Below are 22,611 nucleotides of genomic sequence, written 5' to 3'. Positions count from 1 at the left end.
TCCACATTTTTCCTACAGTGTGGTGCCCAGAACTGGACACAGTAGTCCATCTGAAACCACCACCAGTGCTGAGTAGAGTGGGACAAATACCTCCCAGGCCTAAGTACGACACTTCTATTAAGACACCCCAGAATGATATTAGTCTTTGCAGTGGATAATACAAAAGGGCAGACAAACATATGAGGCTTATTTTAACATAAGGTTTAGTAACAAAACCTAGTTCCTAGAGCTACTGTGGTTGGAAAACATGCACTACCCATTGATTTACCATTAAAGCATCCAAGCTAAGCTCAGGTCTATAGATAAAGAAGCTTGGGAACCAGTGAAATCAGACTCAGAAATGGACTTAATTATTCTTACTTTCCTCAACTTCAGGATGAGCTTATTAAAGGAAAGAGCTGGATTACTGACTGGCTTGCATTTCTCCTCAGCCTGTCTCCAGATTGGATTCTGCTTTTATCTCCTAATCCCCAGAGCTTTTTAATGTAGAAAGTAATGGAATCCAAAGCCAAATTTAATTTTGATGAGTAATCTGACTTTCTTTCACTTTCTGAAGGCAGGTTTTAATCCTGTTTGCTGTCTGAAGCTACTTTATACAGCTGTATTGAACATTCTTAGCACTCTGAAATCTTTCCAAGGGAGAGAAAATACCAGGAATCTTTGTCAGTCTAGAGTCAAGCAGCAGTTTTCTTGTCAAACACTTAGTGATATCTCCCAGTTACTGCTTATGTTTTATTAACCCTTTCAAACATACTGATTTGGGTTCAGCTTTGTTCTTCAGGTTTTGGGGAACAATTGCTAGGCAAAAGCTTCATCCTGGGAAGAAAAATGGGGTAAAGAGGAAGAGAGGAAGGAATTAATCTAGTGTCTGATCTTGCCTCCACTGAAGTCAATGGCCGATTACCCATGTGACTTAAACAGTGCTGGATCAGACCCGTAACACTTCAGTAAGCCATTTCCAAAGGGCTATGAGAAGATATATACCAGTCCTCAGCCTTTTCAGTGCTGTGCCCCTTGTTACAACACAAATTGAAGACTGCCTTTCTGCCCTTCCACCTACCCATAAAGAACAGGAAGGCAGTTAAGTATCAGAGGGGTAGCCGTGTAAGTCTGGATCTGTAAAAGCAGCAAAGAGTCCTGTGGCACCTTGTAGGCTAACAGACGTATTGGAAGGCAGTTATAACCCCTGAAACATGTTCCCTGCAACTGAGTTAGCATTTTTCAGAAGGAACATTTTTTTCCACCATAAATTGCTATTTTCTCAAAAGCAACATTTTCTGTGGAAATGACTCAGATTTGACAACATTTGGTTTGGGGGAAAAAAAACATCTGACAAAGTGGTGATTCACCCACAAAAGCTCGTGCTCCAGTACGTCTATTAGTCTATAAGGTGCCACAGGACTCTTTGCTGCTTCAAATGATGTGTTTTGATAATGTTGAAATGTTCTGTTTTTGACATTTTTAGAATGGAACATTTTGATATTTTTCATATTTAAACAACTTTTTGTTTAATAAACGTTAAACCAAAAAATTCCAAATCAAAATGCAGTGTTTCAGTTTTATCAAACTTTTGATATAATCAGAAGAAGGTGAAACTTTTTATCTCACAGGAAATTTTTGACATTTCCAGCAGAACTGAGAATCTGGTTCCTGACTAGAGCTAGAGTTTGTGACCAACAGGTTGAAATTAGAATCTGTGTATTAGAGCATTATATCATCTAGCACACTTATGGCCCTTTGCTATTCTTCCTTCCCTCTCCATTATGTTTTTTAATTTTTTAGCTCTCATTTGAATGAATGCCCACACCATCAGTCCTTACAAATATTTCTCCTCGACTATGGAATGCAGATGAAATAAACCCCAGCAACCTAGGGGTGTGCATAACTGATGCATACAGAGGAAGTAGAATTTCACCTTTGTTAGGCTTCTTCAAATCCAAATCCCAAATAACATCATCTATTTCTGAATCAATTGACCTAAATACTGAATATTTCCTGCCTATAAATGTTTCTCCCGATGCCATTCTGCTTAGTTGACACCAGCTCCGGGTTGACCTGATCCCTTTAAATAAGATTAGCAAATAGAGACTTGCCCTCTGGAAAAACTATACTTACTACCTGCGACTTTTTTCTCAAACAGCCATAAGATGCATTGTGTCCTTGCCACTTTGCACCAATTCAGCTGACAGATCATTATTCTGGCACATAAATATCATACTCCTGCAGAAGGGAATTACACAGCTTGAGGCCTTTGCAGTTTCTCCTTATTAAATAAAAATGTACAACATCTGTCTCACTCTATCCTGGTTTAAAACAAATCGCATTGGCAAAATAAGGGATTAGATTAAAATACGTATATTTGCCAGTGACATACTGGAAATAGAAAACTTGCTGCAGCAGCAGCAGCTTCGAAGAGATGAAAATGGATCGGTTTTACTTAGCAAAATGTCACATGATCAGAGGTAAAGCTAAGTAAAACAAACTGGGACTTTGCTGCAGGTGCATTTGTGATGTAGCCAATTAGGATAATCTGAATCACATCCCAGTGTGCTAACTTCCTTTATTATGCTGCAGAAACAGAGGCCACTGGCTCTCTGTAGGAAACACATGTACTAGCAGGGTTAGCTAGCGTGAGAGCTCAACATTACAGCTAAATTCATTTGCAGTTCCAGTGTTTTTTTCCAAAGATGATGGTACCTAAGAGACAAGTTTCTTTTACCAGGGGGTTGTTGTGATCCCTGGAAGTACCGCCCTCTGTAATTCTTGGATGTAACAGTGTGTGACAGTTCTGCGATTGGGGCAGCAGGGGTCCTGCACTTTACAGAGAGAGGAAATCTAAGTATTTTCCCCCTAGTTCTATGCGTCACTCACAACTGTGTGTGTAATAGACTGAAGATCCAGAATGACACTGTTGTACTAAAGGCCAAGTCCAGTAGGGAATTTACATACTCTTTGACCCTGCACTATCCCTGAGGGATGTGTCACAGGTGAAGTGTCAGAAGAGATGACTTGAGTGCTGGTGGCAAAAGTCAAGCCCAGAGCCTGAAAAGCTGCACAATAGAGAATCCTTATGTTCCTCTACCCTTGCTGTGACACAGGCTGAAAGGTTTGGTTTGAGATTCCAGTTAATGATTAGGGAGGGCCTTATTTTATCCAAATCCCTACTGCTAATAAAGTATCAACTTCACAATTACCACGGGCCACGTGAACTCAATTTGGGTTGTGCAGTGTGGCAGGAGCTCCAAAACGTATCCTAAAAGCCAGCCGATGCATACTATTTTAAACGTCTGAGTTACGGATGCTTATGCTCATTGGATATATGTCTCTGCAGGAAACAGATCAGATCAACCCATGCACCAGATAGCCTCCATGTCTTCCACTTGGCTGGTAACTTGGGCATTAAATATTGTCACTTTTTCCTCTGTGGATGACTGATTCCAGACACATAACTCAGCCTGATGCTACTCAGTGTAAATAAATATGACTTCTCCATAGCTAACGCAAACTGATCAAACAACTACAATAAGAAGAGAGAATAAACAGCAGCTGGTTAGTTTATTACACAGATATTTTCACGTTTTATTAGAAGTTAGCCCAAGCTACAACCATCAGATACAACTTCTCCAAAGTTCAGGCATGTTTGGATTCAGTCCATATTAGGCAGGTACTAGCTATAAAGTTTGGATCCAGATGCCCCAGAGTGAGAGGGTGCTCAGATCCAGGTTTTTGCTTTGGGTCCATTTCTATTTATAGTATACACTTATGCTTACATTAGAATATGGCCACAATCCTGAAGAAATCATGGATGTTGGATAATGTGTTAATTGATACAGCTGATGATACATAACAGCTCTTTCCAGTAATCTACATAATTGCAAGAAATCAATTCCAGTTTTTTGGTTGTTGACATTTTAAACCTGAAATATTAATGTTAACTTTAGACACACTCATTTGATTCTTTTGTAGCTGAAAATAATTACAGATGTTTAAAAAATATTCTCTCACCTCTTTGGCTTGTTTTACAGCTGATGCAAAAATAAAAATATAAATCCACTTGGGATATATATATATATATTTTCCATACTTTTTCTTGGAGCATAAGGTTGTTTTTGCACAGAGTTCTTATAGTCCTTGACCTTAAGTCCTTGCTTTGGTTGCTAACTTGCAATGCATGTATTCATGTCATGCATGCGTCATTCATACCAGGCCAATGTGTATGTAAAATACACATTGTGATTCATATATCCATGTAATATGTTATAGGTCATTGAGGCCTAGTATGAATGACGGATGCTTGACATGAATGCATGCATTGCAAGTTAGCAACCAAAGTAGCAAGGACTTAAGGTCAAGGACTATAAGAACTCTGTCAAAACCAAACTTATGCTCCAAGAAAAATATGGAAAATCATCAGAAAAGGAAACAACACCAGCTGAACTGATATAAATGGAGGAAATGGCACGCCTGGGATCAGGGTGGCCCTCCCAGGATTGTCTCTTTGGAATCGTGTGGGTAGAAGGCCTAGTAAACAAAGGCAAAGAACCAATGACGTGACAAAATGGACTATAAATGGGTGCCTGTGATTTCAGCAAATCGGAGTCATTTATTGATCCAGAGTCTTCTGTAGATATCGATGTGGTTTTTGCCAGCTCCCCATATTTTATTATCTTATCCTGACAGAAGGATCCTGATCTTATCCTGATGCGCCGTCAGGACCTTTCTGACCTTTGGACTCTAGTATAGTATGATTGGGGTGTGACTGTGGAGCCAGAAGGTTGTTTTGTAATGAATAAAGAGCATTTAGAGTATTATATACCAACACTGTGTCTGGTATCTGCTTGCACCCTATCCCATAGGGAGACCTCTCTTGCAGGTCTAACACACTAAAATACCATTGCTGCTAATAATCCAACACAAATTGTCTGGAGGAAATCATTGTCAATTCAGTGATGACTATTTCATAAAATATTATTGTATTTTATTATTATTATTATTGGCTTGTTTTAGTCCATTACCACTTCCCATCCTGAGAAAGAGAGTAGTGGTAGACAAGCATTTAAGCCATCCCAGATTCAACACATCTACAACAAATAATCATGTGCTGCTGACAAAGCGATAACAAGCAGAAACTGCAGTCCTAGTGAAGGAGAAACACACAGAAAATCAGGCAACTTTGCAAAAAGGAATGGAAAAATAAATCCTTCAAACATGCTATGCAAGTCAACTCTGAACACATGGAGGGAAAACAGAGTTGCATAAATACCCAGGCTCTGGTCATTCTATAAATTTATGTGTGTGTAATGTCTCTTTCTGGTGGCTGAAAATAAGGGACCTTCTGTTAGGGCTAACGACCAGAGATCTCCTTCTCCTCAAATGGATGGAGAATTATGTTTCTGAAGAGGGAAGATCTGGGTTCTAATCCCATTTTCCCAATTTTATGTGTGTGATTTATCTGCAGCTCATGACTTTTTGTTTCATTTGGCTATGATCCAGCACTACAGGGTTTGCTTAAATAAGAAAAAGCAACTACCTTTCACTGATTTTTTTAAACTGCTTGAAAATCTTTCTATTCATATTAGGCTTTTGTAAAAACCCTTGTAACAAAACCCGACATTTTAACTCTAAAAGAACTTTAAAGAACCCCTGAGACTAGGACATCAGGCCTGGAAACATGTGTCTCACAGCAGGCAGGCTACAAAACTAGCATAGATACTCTTTCTAGCAGTGAAATATTCTGCTGTCAGGGCACACAGTCCCCTCTGCCTCACCTTGGAAACTAGTGACTGGCTATGGTTTACATGGAGCATTAGTGATTGTACTATGAATGGCACTGTCTCTGCTAATGGACAGAGATACCTGTCAAACACCAAGAAAGGAAAAGTTTATTTGAATGGTTTATATAAACTTCCCCCATCTCTGCCAATGGTCCCAATTTAACCTCTCCCATGCTATAGGATAGACAGCTTATCCCTTGCAAAACTGTCACTCATTGAGTTCGGCGCACCATCTGCATCTTGCACTTTGCAAAACTTAGTCTGACCATACAGTCAGTTGTGACAGCCAGAAGATAAAGCTGAAAGCTCAGCCACGAGGGAGGATATGATGGGTCTTCCCATCCCTCCCTTGGAAATGGATGTGATTCTCCAGCATATCCTACATTCTGAATCAAGTTCTTCGGCATCTGCAGATTCAGAAACAAAAGAAGAATTCAGATTAAGGAAGCCTTCAAAAAACAAAACCGAAACTAGATAAAATTGCTGAACACATGCCAAAAACAACGCAGATCAACTGTCCCTGATCTTCTGCATGCTGAAGATGCCCAATAGCAGCCACATGGATTTCCTCAAGAAAATGCTCCTCTGTAATGTTAAATTAAGAAAAGACTTCCAAAAATGTTAGAGACTGAGGGCTAGATTCCTTTGCTGATGTAAAGAGATGCAGCTCCTTTGATTACAGTGTTGTCTCACTCATTGACACCAGGTGAGAAATTGTCTCCCAAACCACAGTCTAAATAACATAGAAACCAGCAAATGCTTTTGTCTGTTCTGCAGCCTTTATCTCTCCTCTAATTAATTCTACTTATATTATCTCTCTGAGGGCTAAAATGGCCCCCATAAGTATTCTATCTGAGTTCCTCTCACATATTTAAAAACATAAATAACTATAACAATCTCTCTCTTTCTGGTGTCCCAGTCTGCAGGAGAAATAGCCTGAAGAGTTTTTAGGGCTTTTTCAGTTGGTTGGTTGTGTGCATGAATGAGTGTGGAGGTGTTGCAGGTCAGTGAATTTGGGTGTGAAGAAGTTATCGAGAGGAAGATTTATGAAAGGAATAACTTTTGTATTTAGCTTTGTGGTCTTTCTTCCCTCCAGCAGGAATGAGCTTTCTTCTGCTGCTCATCTGTTTCATTTGTCTGTGAGAACTTAGCTATCTATGGAGGACATGGGCCAGGAAGGAGAGAGGTGGTGGGGATCAATCCTATGGAGATCTTTGAATATCAGGACAGGAACCTGGAATGGGACTCTGTATTTGATGGGGAACAAGTTCAGAAAGTGCACTAAGTAAGTGATGAGTTCACAGTTCAATGACAGCAACCTAGGTTGCCTGTGTCCTGTTGCAACCATTACTGCTTCACAGAGGTGTTGAATAATATGGGGGAGAAGACTGACCCTAGTGGGACTGAGGAACAGCTGTTCGTAAGCGCTCTAGGTTCAGTCTGAAAGGAAGGACCGGAGACATTTCAGAGTATTCAGATGCTGTTTCTTGAAAGTCAGGATAGGAGGATTTGATGCTGAATTGCGTCACATTAAACCCCTATGGTGGCACTAACTGCAACATTGTATCTTTTATCTCTTCCAGCAGACTTCTAGTGCACAGGGATATAATAGGCCTGGCTTTCTTGTGTATAACAGTAAGATCGATAACTCCGGGAATATTAGAAAAATGCTGTCTAACTCCCACAAATACTTTGCAGCACACACCTGGTAGACAACTGTTACTAGCAGTACAGTTAGTATCGCTCTATAACCACGGTTACATTTCCTCATATGATTTTAAAAACTGATGCAAGGTCTGATGGAAATTAACATGAAGCTCATGTCAGCTTATCCCTAGACAGAGAGCCAATCCAAGGAGAAAAACATGCATATTTGCCCCATTGATTGCTGCTGGCCACTAGCCATATGGGGATATCGTTCCAGAAAACAAAACAAAACAAAAAAAACCAGTTGCAAACATTTGCTCTGGAAACTTCCCCAGAAGGATTTTCAATGGCATTTGAACAACAGTCATCTGGCATTGTGCTGCAAATGCATTTAAAATGCAACAGCCGGAACTGAACAACGAATGCTCTCTGCCAGCTTCATGGATTCCAGGAACTTTCAAACACGGCTGTGACCTTGGCCCTTACTGAAGCTGTATTGTGGCTGATCTACAACACTTGGACCAGGTGCAGTTGACCAGCACACCCTTCTTAGGACCCCCCGTTGGCCACAAATGGTCTTCTGTCCTGTCCGCACAGAGATGGGGACCTGAGAGAATCCAAATCCATTTCTACTTCCTTGTTCCAAAGCTGAAAGGACTTTAAAATAAACAATAGCATGACACATTGGTCAGAGAAAGGAAGGTCTCGCACTCAGGAGTTCTCGTTTGAATTCCTGGTTCTGCCACAGACTTGCTATGTGACCTAATCAGGGGAATCTTGCAATGACTCCTAGACTTAAAAAGCCATAAGGGACCATAGTGATCATCTCGCCTGACCTCCTGCATGTTGCAGGCCACAGAACCTCACCTACCCACTCCTGTGATAGACTCCTAACATCTGGCATACATACCTACGTTCAGTATTTGGCCAAATATCAGATACTCACTGGAGTAGCACTTGCCCGAAACCAAATCCAAAGCTGTGGTTGACATATGGTAGTAATAACTGATACAACTACAAATGTACTATGTATGAGCATTTGTCATGCTAGGACGTTCAGACTAAAACAATGAGCCTGACTGACCCCACTTCTACTGCTGCGACTTCAGTGGACTAATCCCATGGAAGCCTGTAGGAGCCAATCTTTCTAGTCACGTACCTGAGCGCTGCAGTTCATAAATGGAGAGATTATAATAGTCACAAAGAGCACTGCAGTAACTGGCCACTCTCTCTAATGGCTTTTCCTGGTATCTTGCAATTCTCATTCAAACTCTTTGTTTTGAATATTATTATTTGTACTATGGGCCCATTGTGCTCGGCATTGTACAGACACATCACAAAGCAATGGGTTCTGCCCCAGAGAGCTTGCAATCTAGAAAAGCAGATGCAAAAGTGAAAGCCAAACATGAGAATCTCAGCAGGCTTTTGGCAATGGAAGGGGAAACTCTCTACAATGCTGTTGTTTGGTGATCCAGTGTATCCTGTAAGCAGCACCCCACTGAAATCAATGTGGTATAGCTGAGAATGGAGGCTTCTCACACAGGGCTCGTTACAACAGCAGAGCCGCTACCTTTGGTACAGAGCGGCACTCAGGTGATGATATCTGAACAATTCAGGGCATGTCAGAAGCAAACCATCTCATTACGATACACTGCAGCCAGTGCCTTTCTCCCAGGACACAAGGCAGTGAGGGACAGGCTTTGGAGTGGTCTGTCCACTCAGCACTTAGAGCTTTTATTCCTTTTTATATCATTTGCTTTGGCAGGCACAAAAGGATATTTGTTTGAGGGGGGAGGGAGAAAACAGAAAGGAAAGAAAGGAGAAGAGGGCACACTTAGCAATTATCCCAGAAGGAAAACTTTTAATTTGCATCTTCCCAGGTTGCTGTCACTTCAGGGGATTTTGCAAAGTGCCACCTTTTGTGGTGTTGGTGCACTTTGAGCTTTGGGGTGGGAAGGGGTGTCACTGCTTTCACTGCATGGAAAAATTTCCCTTTTTCTTTCTTTTTTTAATACGCAACTTCATCAGAGAGGTGTTTTAAAACTCCTGACCACAAGCCGATCTGAAGGGCCTTTGAGACCTTGAAAGGCTCCTGCCTCTTTGTTTTAATTTGGATGCTGTGTATTCCCTTTGCCATTCTTCAGCTCAGAATCCAGTGTGAAGTCTGACCCATGACACCCCGCAACAGATGTGCTCTCTGTCTGGCCCAGAGTCTATCTGGCACTGCTGCGTGACTGCCAGGATGAGAGGTTTCTTGACAACTGTAAGTGCAGAATACTATTCCCTTCAGTTGTACATAAAGTTTGCTAGCTGCTCCTTTCATCATCGCTGTTCCTTTAAAGTCATTGTTAGTGTTGGTGAAAGTTGTTGGATTGATGGCCCTGGTGAACAAAATCCTCTACCCAGCCACTGAACAGATATGGCACAGGTGACACTGATGAAAGTTGTGCAGAAGATGCATAAAAAATCCAGTAAATTAGCTAGAGCAACATGCAGTCCAGTGGTGTGAAAGCCAGTGACATCTCATCGGAAAAAGCAGGGCATGCAATAGTCTCTGCTCTGCCAAGTGATCCTTAACAACTGCAGTAACTGATCTCAGTTTTGTGTGTCAGTTTCACCTATTCCCTTTCCGATTTCACTAGCAGAGCTGTTTGGAAAACAGCACTTATTTCTCAAGGGAAAGTTTTTTTAAAACATTGTCCCTCAAAATGTTCCACAATTTTTATAAACACCCGAAATAAACTCAGTTTTCTTAACAACAGCAACAAAAAATAAAAATGCCAGGTTTTGGAAAAATGTTCAGTTTTCAAAAAACAAATATTTGTACTGAAACCCCACAAATGTTACTGAAAACCAAGTTTTGTGGTGGAAACCAAGAAATATTACTGATTTGTTTTTCATTTATTTTCTGAATAAACAGAACATGTCAAACAAGAATCAAAATTTTAACAAAAATGTCATCAAGAATATCAAATATTTGAATTTTTTTACCAGCTCTGCTCAAAGAACTTAGCTATAGAGGGTTGTCTAAAGATACTCCAGTTAAAGTCAATAAGGCCCCAATTCGGCAAACACCTACACTCATATTTAACTCTATTACTGTGAGTAATCCCAGGAGATAAGGACTTACTAGTAGCAGTCAGTAAAGTTGACGAAAACAAACTTTACAAAGACATAATCATTATTAGTGTCACTTTAAGAGTAGCAAATATGTATTTTCTCAAAGCCCTTTCCCAAACTTTCATTACTGCTTACAATACCACTGTGTAATAAGTATTGTTGTTCCTATTTTACAGGGGGGGGTAAACTGAGGCACAAATAAGGATTAATGAGGTGCGCAGGTTACACAGTGAGTCACGGTAGATCTAAAAGTCCTGGCTTCCAATGCATCCCTCCAATCACTCATCCCCAATTTTTTGGTCTTGATTTGCAAACCTTTTGCTTTCAATCCTAGAATATACATTAACAGGTGACTGAGCCTTGGAAATTAATTGAAGTTTCCATTTATTGCACTCTGTTTATTTACTGCAAGGAAGCTTTCAAAATTGCTACATGTTTAGCAGGAGGTTTCAGTGCTCATTTCATCCCTAGCCTGACCTCTGCTATGCCATTCTGTAAGCCTATTTTATGTATGCTATACCCCAAATCCAAAGGTCAGGTGTTGGTGGCCATAAATATTCCATGCACACAAACTGGGCCTTTTAAACCTCCTTTTAAATATTTATGACTATGCTCTGCGGCTACTGGAGAATCTTGTAATGTTATTTAAAAAAAAATCCTTCTGTATCTGAAAGCTCAGTGTGAGCCATTTCCATATATTATGCATCACTAAGTGCTGTTTATGGCCATCTTCAGCAGCGTTTATATGGTAACAAGCTAGAGTTCATGAATTTTGAGCTTTGAGGGGAGGTGGGTGTCTGCAGCGTTACGTGTGAGTATGTTCGTTTGGCATGCAAGAAAGGGCCAGGAGGTGTCCTCCAGCCATGGCCCAGCACTCTTGTTTAGCAAATGGGGGATGGGTCAAGTGTCAGGCCAGCCTGTTGGCAGTTGCTGCTGGAATGTGCCCAGAACTGGCTTCTCCAGCGAGCTCAGCATTGTCACCGTAACAAGCCCTTTCGCTCCCCACTTGAGTCGGAATCTGCTGCGAGTGGGATGCTGCAGAGCCTGTGCTGGAGTCGCTTTGCAGTGTCAAGCAGCGCCATTGTCAATAAAGACACGGCTCCCATTCCCTCCCCTGGGCCTGTGGAGTGAAGGGCAGTCAATTAGAGGTAGGGCCTTTGCAAATGCACTGTGTTAAGTTGGTATCGTGTCCCCATAGTAGAGAGGAGACAGGGCTCGACTGAAATGAATATAAAGGAGGAGGATTCTTGAATGAAACCGCTGGGCGCAGACAGACCCAGTGGTTCTCCTGCTCTGAACACAAGATCCCCCTAAATCCTGGCCTGAATTACTCCTCTGCCTCATAGAGTGTAGTGAGGATAAATCCATTAAAGATTGACAAAGAGTCCTGTGGCACCTTATAGACCTACAGACGTACTGGAGCATGAGCTTTCATGGGTGAATATCCACCTCGTCAGACGCATGAGATGTCTGAGGAAGTGGGTATTCACCCAGGAAAGCTCATGCTCCAATACGTCTGTTAGTCTATAAGGTGCCACAGGACTCTGTCGCTTTTTACAGATCCAGACTAACATGACTACCCCTCTGATACTTGACTCCATTAAAAATTGCAAAGCGCTTTTTTCAGACCTGCTGAGGGAAAGTGCTACATAAGAACCAACCAGTAAACAGCCATGGAAGGACTGCTGACTACTCTGCAGCTGGCATTCCCTCAGGATACCTGGGTTTCAGCTACTCTCCAGCTAGAAGGCTCCCAGCGATGATGTGTGTTAACATTCATAAAAGGCTCGTGTACATTTAGCAACAGAAGGAATCTACCACCATGTGTAATAATGAGCAACCCTGGCAGTTGGCTTAAGCTCCTCTCGCTAGTGTGTTGCTAATTTTTAGGCAATGTACTGTGTGCAGCTCTGTGCATGGGCTCACGTGTCGATATGCCTGTCATGCCATTACATGGTGGGTTGCCCATGCCTCCTGGGGGGCTCTGGCACTTACTCCATTACAATTCCACGGTTGGGAAGAGCTAAGGAGGTGAGGTCTTTAGGGCCAAATTCTACACTCTCCTTCACCCGTGCAATGCTTTTGACTCTCACCAGTTGTAAACCAGCTCAGAATCTGAGTCGAGATGCTGACTCTCACTCTTTAGAAATGCAATCAGAACCCCAGTGCTCATGCTCCAGTTTCCCCTCTGTTTCAAAGCTGCTTCCGGTCTGGAACCTGCTGTCATTCCTGCAATGTTTTCTTTAAATGTTTGCTGTTCCAAGGAAAATGACCCAAAATATTAGTCCAACTAAAGCCAAAGGCAAAGCTCCCATTGTGTGATGTACGGCTCGCTAGGGCCTGGTCCAAAAGCTCATTGAGGTTAATGCAAAAACATACACTGATCCAAATGGGCTTTGAATCAGGCCTGTGAAGAACCAATCTAAAAGCACTGGAAACGGAAGCTGTCTGGTTCTCTGCAGGACAGATGAGGTATCGTATAAGAGTGGCAGGGACAATGCAAGCCTCTCTACACCACCCTCACCAGTTTGCCTGCATCTTGTTGTCGAGGGACTTAGGAGCACCTCCATGGTGAAAGGACAATGTAGTCCTTGTACCTCTACAGTCCTATGGCTTACTGGTGAGGAGACCAATAAAGATGATGATGACGTGCTATGGGCACCCCATTTATTAGATATTGGTCTGAGGCCACCCACCCTTTCCCCACAGGGCACCAAACACTCATCAAAAGATAATGTGAATCACTTCCAGTGGTTGGAGCAGGGGAACAGAACTCAGCACTCCTGGATTCTATGCCTAATATTATACCATTGCTGATCGAGGAAGTCACTAAACAGCTCCATTAACTTGTCTCTAAAGTAGGTATAAAATATTTATTAACTTCACTCTGATGATATATTTATTTGCAGAATATTGTCCAGTGACTAGCTTTCTGTGTGTGCTGTACAGAATTCCAAGCAGGGCATGGTCCCTGGTAAACAAGAGAGACAAAGCTGGGACTCAAACTGTGTGGAATCTTGTTGGTTTGTGTCAATAGATGTATCTGTTTCTTTCAATAAACACCTCCTGTTTAAGGTAGACAGTAATTCCATATGTCAAGGACCTCACTGGGGGGTCTGAAATGCATAATTAGCCAGCTGGTAAAATGTTTTAAGACCTTCAGATAAAAGCTGGTAGAGATATGCAAAGTATTATTCTGTAACTGTGTAAAAACATGTTGTCCAGCCTTTACAATGTAATATACTTGTCACCTTATAGCATGCCACCTTTAAAAAAAAACCCCAGCATAGAGTGTTATTTCTAGAAAAAGGCTCTAAAAGTGCTTCCAAAAGTGAGAATGAGAAGAAATGTTTTGGATACAGCCAGCTGGAGAGAGTTAGTGTTGCTGCCAGATATCACCCCTTTTAACACAGCATCACAGACTTACACCAGCTCAGAATGATTCCCATTGTTGTTGTGAACGGGAAATTGATTGGTGTCACTCAAACACAGGGATACTGAAAGAAGCTGGCAGAAAGGCCAACAAAGCTGAAATCACTTGTGTACTCTCAACGACTTCTAATTAATGCAGAGATGGGCTTTTGTCTCCATGCAGAACTGTATAATGCAGGCTGGCTGATCTCTTTTTCCAGATGCTACTTGAAGAATGGTTTTATTATCTCTTTCTTTGCAATGTTTGTGTGTAAAATCACTTGTGGTTCTTTGGGAAAGTGCTAGGTGAGTTCTCCTTCCCAGGCCTGGTCATTTCTGCCTCTGACAGTTGTTCTTAACTCCAGATAAAACAAATGGCCCCCCGCTTCCTGGACACCCTTCCATCATTCGACATTGATTATGCCAGTCATAAAATCAAATGTGTGTTGATAACTAAAGGGTATATCTACACTGCAATAAAGAACCCAGGACAAGACTCAAAGCCTGTGTCAGTTGACTGCAATGTAAATGTTCATTCTCACTCTGGAGCCCAGGGTCTGAGACCCCCGGAAAGGGGAGGATTTCAGAGCCTGTGCTCCAGCCCAAGCTGGAATGTCTACAAGCTCTTTTTCACCCTGAGAGCCAGGGCCAGCTGTGGCTATGCTGCAGATCTCTTACTGAAGTGTCGATGTACCCTAAAGCATCACAGTAAAAATTCCAGTGTGGATAAATGGCCACATAAGGAAGTAGGATATGAAGTTAAGAAAAAGAATGTATTGAAGTGCATTTAAAAAAAAATTAAGGCTAATCAGAGTTTAAAAAAAAACAAACATTCTAGTTACATTAAAGCAAATGATACTATAATGTACTTGGTATATTACATCTTCAGTTGCAAAGTAGCATCTGCTACATAAAATGAAATGAATGAGTTACCATATGTAGGCAGCATAATGTGGACCCAAATTAAACAAAAACATTTCAGGGTATATGGTCCAATATGCAATCCGGGGCTTGGAAAATGCTGAGCTTTGTGCTATAGTTGCTAGCAGTTGGCTAAAGTGTTGAACTTGCAACAACACAAACACATTCCACTTTTAGCAACATAAGCTGTCATCTGCGCATTCCATCTCCGTGTGGCATTAGCACTGGCAATTCAGGCACGTATTGTTTTAATTTATCGTCTTTTTTATTTCTCTCCATATTTTTGCACCAGGCTGATTACAAATTTCCATTTGCTGCAAAAGATTTGCAAATGGAGCCCCAATTCAATGAATGCACCTGCTAAGATAATACATTTTCTATTTAACCAACTGCCACGACACAAATACAATGGAAATTTTCCCAAAGAACACCCAGGGAAGAAATAAACCTGTTAAGAAAATACATTGCTAATGTACCTAGAGATAAATTGAAATAGACAAAGACATCTGAAAAATATCTGGCTGCCACCCTGCCCAAATTCCCGCCCTCTGAAACAAATACCTCTTAAAGGAAAAGGATTATTAAGAGACCAACATTTTTGAACAGCCAGGTGTTATTCCTTTAAGAGCTCAGTCTAAAGCGGCAAAGAAGAATCCTTCCCGCATGAGTCTAGCTCACTCAGTCCGTAGCATAAGCAGTGATTCTTCCTGACCTCCACTTGTTTGACTTTGATGTGACGTACAAAGATTTAAGAAGTTGCAGGCGCCTCTCCGTTGCTGGAAACCAGAAGCACTGATCCTTGTGTGAGTTCAAAGCCACTGAGAGCTTGTGAGTCTTTTAAAAAGTGCTAATGTTGTATATTGTTTTCTTTTTAACGGGATGTATCAGGTTGTGAAAAGGAAGGGAGGGAAAAGCCACATTGAAATAGCAATAAATAGTGGCGCTTGTTTTGCATAATACTTCGTGTCTTGATGGCTCAGGTAAATATGCCCTCCCAAACCAGAATTGCCTAGTCTGTCGTTTTACTCTGCTCGCTCGCATCCTAATCATTTGAATAATGAAGATGCTAGAGATGGCACCATTGTGCTATTTAAAAGCGATGAGATAGACTCACCAACTGTGCAGCGTGGACTGAAGCATCTGATGAATAAAAACACAACCTCAATAGAAAGCGAAGGGAAATGCAATGTCTGCTCATGCAACTATCCGTGCATCTGTCTGCAAACTTTGATACGCCTGTAAAACCTTTAGGAAGTTACTTAGTAAGAAAGACCATTTACACTGAATTTGCAGGCCATTTGCACCATGAAAATGAAATTCAGGGGAAGAATTATGGAGAATAGTATTGTAACAAAATTGTATGTGCCTAAGACATCACAGTTGACAGAATGCTGCACACTACGTTCATTTAGGACTTTATGTAGCTGTGGGGAAAGAACTGCAACCTTCTGGAAATAACAGGCTTCTACTATTTAGAGTTTCCTTCAGTCCTCAGCGGTATCAGGTCTGAGAGACATGTTGCAGTTCTGATTCCATCCATTAGTGGGCAGTAGGTTCTAAAGATCCACCATCCAGTTCTTTCGAACATCGTCAGTAGAAGAGGTGGTTGATTAACGCCAAAAAAAAAAAAATTCCTGATACTTTTTAAAATTAAATTTGCTTCAACTTTTCTTAGACCTCATGCCCACTGATGTTCTATCAATTATTAGTATTATTGGTATTAAAGTTGTCATTAAAGGCCCCAACTGAGATCAACCTGTCATTGTACCAAGTGCTGTAGATGCAGATAATAAGAGACATTTAGCGCCCTGAACGCTTACAGTCTAAGTAGACAACATGTTGGGTAGGAGAAAGAGAGTATTATTAATCCCATTTTACAGATGGGGAGCTAAGGCACACAGAGATAAGTGGTATGCCCAAAGTCACATGGGAAGTCTCTGGCAGAGCTAAGAAGCAAAGTCAGATCCCCTCAGTCTCCATTACAGGACCTTTTCTCCTTTCAAGTGAATTGATTTCAGGAATGTTGGCCAAATCAGTAAGTCATAGTTAAACACTGCAGAGCAGTGGTCCCCAACCTTTTTTGTCTGGTGGGTGCCAGACGACGAACCATGGAGGACCATGGCAACGGACGAGCATCCGCCAAAATTTTGCCGACAAACGGCAACATCAATAGACGTCGCTGCCAAAATGCCGCCGACAAGTAGCATCATCCAGAGGCATCGCCGCTGAAATACTGCTGAAAATCGGCAGCATTTTGGCAGCAACACCTCTGGATGACTCAGCTTGTCAGCGGCATTTCAGCGGATGCTTGTCTGCTGGCCAGTACGCGGGCACATTTAGACGCCCCGGTAGGCACCACGTTGGGGACCCCTGCTGCAGAGTATTCGTGGAAAGTATATTTCTCATCAACATGTTGCTTGCTTGTAGCAGTTCAATGTTCCAAGGGAGGGAGGTCTCCTGTCAACGTATGGGCCAAGTCCAACTTTGCTTAGCTTATGAAGTCTGGCAAAGTGGCATGACTGAAAATCTTTCTCTCATCTGGTCAGCCACAGGCTTAACATTGAAACTCAGTGGCTCAGTCACCAGCCACATCCAGTAATCGCCATCAGATGGGAATCCTCTCTATGCCATTAGAGCTGCCTTTTCCAGGTACCTTTTGTTATTGGCCTATCCACTTCCTCATTCCTTCCGGTGCTTTAATATTTGTTCTTTCTGAGAGAAGAGGATGAGTCTCGTCAGTCCTCTGAGTCCTTCCAGGGCTCTGATCTGCTCTTTCTTGGTCTCCCTAAAGCATTAGTGAATGGACTGAAATCTTGCGGCAGCCCCGCCACTCCCGTCCAGAAAGAAAGGTGATGTGCTGCAGAGAAAAAAAAGACATGTTTTCTAAAAATATAAGCAAGACATCTTTCCACAAGTGAGCACACATGGTTCCTTTCTCCTGTCTCTTTTATCCTCTGGCTGCATTCCACACACGTAGTTGGCAAAGCTCAGCAGCAGGCAAGAAAACACGGAAAATATCCCTGTTCAGCCTAGTATCTATTGCATCAAAGGGCGAGATCCTCAGGTGATGTGAATCCGTGCAGGTTGGCTGAAGTCAGTGGCCCTGTGCCAATTAGTGGAAATTCAGGTTTTGGCCCTAAATGTTGTAACAATGGGATATGCATCTTCCCTAATGTCCCTGTATGTGTTAATCTCTGCAGCCTCCTCCTTACTGATGTAATGACATTCATCCGTGGGACCACCATCAGTGTCTGAGGTAGCCTGGGAGGTGGTGGGAGAGGCGGCTCTGCTCAGAATCCGGACCTGGCTGCTCAGAGTGGGGAGAGGTCCTGCCATGAGGCCAGGGCCGTGCCCAGAGACAGGGACACGTGGCACCATTGCCCTGCCCACTCCCTGGGAACCCTTTGCCTTTGGGCCTCTGTAGTGGGCTGCGACTCTGACATGGGGCCCGGGTTCTGGAGCCACAGGCAGTTTCTTGTGCAAAAGAGCTAATGCAGCTCCCCCCCACACCCTCTGCAGGGTGTTTTTGCACGCTTGATTTCCTGATTTCTGTGGGTGCAATTGAACCCACTAAAGCCAGCCCTAATTGGCTTCCTTTGTTCTTCTGGGTCCTGAAAGTCACTATCACAGACAGCTGCTCTGTGATGTGAGTTAATGAGCTTGATGCCAAGCCCATCAAAGTCAATGGAAGGGAGGCAGGGTGATGTCAGGGATACGGCACTGGACTGAAATTCAGGAGACTTGGATTTGATTCCCAGCTCTGCCACTGTGCCTCAGTCTCCCCTGTCACTTTTGTGTGTCTTGTCTACTTGGACTGCGAGCTCTTTGGGGCAGGGATTGTCTCATGTGTTTGTACAGCACCTAGCACAATATGGCCCCAAACTTTGTTGGAAAAACAAAGAAGAGGCTGGTGGCACCTTTGTTGGGGCATCTAGCTATTATTATAATAAATAAAGACTGCAACGGAAAGACTCCTACTGACTTGAATGGTCTTTGGATCAGATCCCAAACTTCCCGCAGGCCTGGGGACGACTGACACTGGAAAGGCAGGGATGGGGAAACCTGTACAAAAGTCACTATAAATAAACAGAGGATCTTTCACTAGCATTAAGTTCATACAAAATAGAACCCAAATGACAAATCCTGCCGTCACCAGGCACCCATTGACTTGGCTGGAGTAGCCACTGGTGTAATTAACCAGAGTGTGTCGCTCTAGGAATTTGTGCTACATCTTTCTCTGAAGGCCTAGCACAGAATCTGCTGCTCTGGGTTTTTTAACGCACTAATTAAATGGCCCCACTGTACAGTCGCTCTGTTACCCTTATTGTTTGTAAGTTCTGTCCTCATTTTCCGTGTTCCAGATTTGAAAGACGGGAGCAGTAGGAAAACTGCAGGAACTATTTGTATCTTGAGTCCAACTATGAACGGTGCTGAAACCTGTCAAAATGCATTAGCTGACAAGTCGTTAATCTAGGCAGCCAAAGGCCAAAGCAAAGATAGCGGGATCAGGTGTCCGGAATTTCTGAAGATCAGAATTAAGGCATTTCTCATGAAAAGCTCTGGCTCAAAGAATCAGTCCAGTTTCTCTGGTGTTCTATCATGTAGATATAAAATATTTTGTATCTAAATGATATACACACACACACACACACACACACAATTGTTTTTCAAGGGAAAAGAGCCCATCAATGATTGCAACCCTGGGGCAGCACTAACATATACGCTGGTAACGTATGTGGATTTTATTGCTCCATGCCAATTTACTTTACTATTTATGAAAAAAAAATGTTGGTGCTGTTACCTTAGCAACTGCTGCATCCTATTTTGGTGATGTTCTGCCCGAGGTACAGGAAGTCTTTTCTTAAAAAAACATGCACTTATTTATTGATTTCTTTTTTCCTTGACAATGTGCTAAAAGTTGATAATGCCTCATCAGTGGCACATGTACACATTCTAGTAATGAAACAGCAGGAAATGCAATTATTAATTATTCACGTTTATTATTTGTATTACCATAGCCCCAGGATTGCTAGGCAACAATCTGGACCCTCTGGCGCTAGGTGCTGTACAAAGACAGAACAACAAGACGGTCCTCACCCCAAAGAGCTTACAATCTAACTGTAAGATAAATGATAAGAAGTGGAAACAGAGAGCTGGGCGAGTGCAAGGGAACAGTGAGACAATATTGGTCAGTGTGATAGGTGGTGGGCTCACTGCTAAGCTGCTGGGAATAATAGCCCATGAATAGTGCTGGGTGATACTCCTGGAATCACCACTGTTTGCTAGCTTTCAGGTCATTACCGTACCAATACACAAAAGAAAAGAACATACCCCATGGCGTGGTGGTCTGTGGATTACAATGAAGCTCATAAACCACTGTAGTTTCCCTCCAGACTTGGCCTGGGGTCATAACAGGTCTGTAGGTCCTGCTGGAGAAGATGCTCTGAGTTTTGGGTTTATCGTGCAATCTGGAGGTTTGTGCACTCTGCTCTATTGCCCTTGTGCCTATCACCCTTACTGAAAAGTCCTGCATGAATGTTCCAAACAACACTCCCGCTTACAACAGCGACAGGGCAGTGATCTTGGCTGGTGCTGAAGGATGGTATAGTTGTATCTATATGAGAAGCCTTGACATGAGAACGGGTTCGATACCTTTGCAACTAACTGAGTTACTGTTGCAGGAAGACTGCATTGTGGAAACCTTAAACACCTCCACATGTAATGATGGAACGTAGGGAGACTAGGAATCTAAAGAGCCCAGAATGAACTCCTTCTGAACCAAAGAAAGGCCACAAAAAGTCACCATTGAAAATGATCTTTTTGACCTCAAGAACTTTTCTCCACTCCTTCAGTGACCTGTGGCCATTGCCCTTATATCCTCCTGTCTTGTCCTCCGTGCATTGGACGAATGTTTATGGAATACTGGACCAAACCACAGATCTCTTTTCCTGCCCCCGCCCCAAAGTAGAATGGATCCTTGCCACTGCTACCTCCACTGGGGACTGATCATCAGGAGTTTCCAAGGTCATGATCTTTGAGTGGGTTGGAGCCTTCATCTTAAAATGACAACTGGATTGGCAGCAGAGATTGTCATGTGGAATTTAGATTGGAGGCTCTTCAGAGCAGGATTCCTTTCTCTACTTGCTGTGGTGTCTTGCCCATTTTGGGGGTATTATGGCCAGTTTTATGCCTTCACTTGTAATTTTAGTTTTTCCCAAGTGAGAAGGTTTTTCTAAAGAACAGTTTTGCTTTGGGGTTAATGCTAGTTCTAGTTGTAAGTGACTTGCCAAAGGCCATACAATGAACCAGTGGCAAAGTCAGGAAGAGAGCCTAGGAGGTCATTCCATACACTCCAACAAAATAAGAGTCCTGGACAATCCCTGCGGCTGCCACTGGGAAACTGAGGCTTTACACCTACAGCTAGGTTGGACATGATGCTACTACACAGCATCTCAGCTGAAACTGCACGTCCAAATAGCCAAGAAATTTGGATCAGGAACTAACTCCAAACTTGACAGCTGTCAGCTATCTCTGTCAATGTCTCATATGCAAACACCACCTTCCCCCATCCTTTGGAGAAGTTCAGATCCAAAATTTTTGACTTGAATCTTGAGACCATCTGTAACCCAAAAGAAAAAGAGTGTCTAGCACTGCACAGGAAATGCAATTAGTATCTACCCCCCAACAGGAAGAGAATATGCTTTCTCCGTCCGGTTTGCACATAATGGGATACTTATAATGGGATATCCTATATGAGTCTACCCCAGGTTAGATCCTCTGCAGTTCTATGAATGTCACCACACACAGAGTGGTATCAAGCCCTACGTTTCCATGGGAGTGCTCAATTATCCTGTCACGGAGCATGAGGAACCCATGACAGCTCTGCTCTTGCCAGGAACCTTTCTCCTGTCTCTTGACACTTTTCAGATAGGAGATCAATAATATGGGTCAGCTTGGAAAGTCAATCGCTCTCTGGACAACCCTTAGCAGACAGCCTAAGAAATGTCAGCATAAATAATAAACCTCCAGAGGGGCTCGTAAGTATCTGGGGTTGCTTAATATATGAGGGTTGTGAGCCAGGGATAAGATGAGTAGGGTTTATAAACTCCAATTCTGAGGTGGGTCCAATAATCAATCTTCTTGGCTTTTTGTTCATCAGTGCCCCTGTGATGCAACCAGCAATATCTTATAGAGTAGTTCAGATGTATTCCCATACCAGTCAGAAATATTTTTCAGCATACAAGATGGTTCTTGCTGCTTTGTGAATAGGACAGAACTTCTTTGGGGGGGGGGTGGACGGCTTGAGGAAATAGCAAGTGACTATATAGAACCTTTTATCTCTAGGTTGATTGCTTGAATCCAACCCAAGCCCAGAGAGAGTAAAAGTTGGTGTCATCTAAGGAATGGTGTCCCTAGCCTCTGTTTGCCAGAAGCTGGGAATGGACGACAGGGGGTGGATCACTTGATGATGACCTGTTCTGTTCATTCCCTCTGGGACACCTGGCATTGGTCACTGTTGGTAGACAGGACACTGGGCTGGATGGACCTTTGGTCTGACCCAGTATGGCTGTTCTTATGTTCATCTCATGGATGTTTTGCAAATGGCTTTGTTAGCCTCTGTTTCATCCAACTCACAAGTCAAAGGGTTGTGATTGATCAGATGGTATTTTTCTTGTTACCCTGATCTTACAATTGGGTGGGTCTTGATGCAAATCCTTGTGGGACGTGAATTTAAAAT

The sequence above is a fragment of the Gopherus flavomarginatus genome, chromosome 17, assembly GCF_025201925.1.
Source record: "Gopherus flavomarginatus isolate rGopFla2 chromosome 17, rGopFla2.mat.asm, whole genome shotgun sequence".
Lineage (NCBI taxonomy): Eukaryota > Metazoa > Chordata > Testudines > Testudinidae > Gopherus > Gopherus flavomarginatus.
This window is presented reverse-complemented; position numbering follows the sequence as displayed.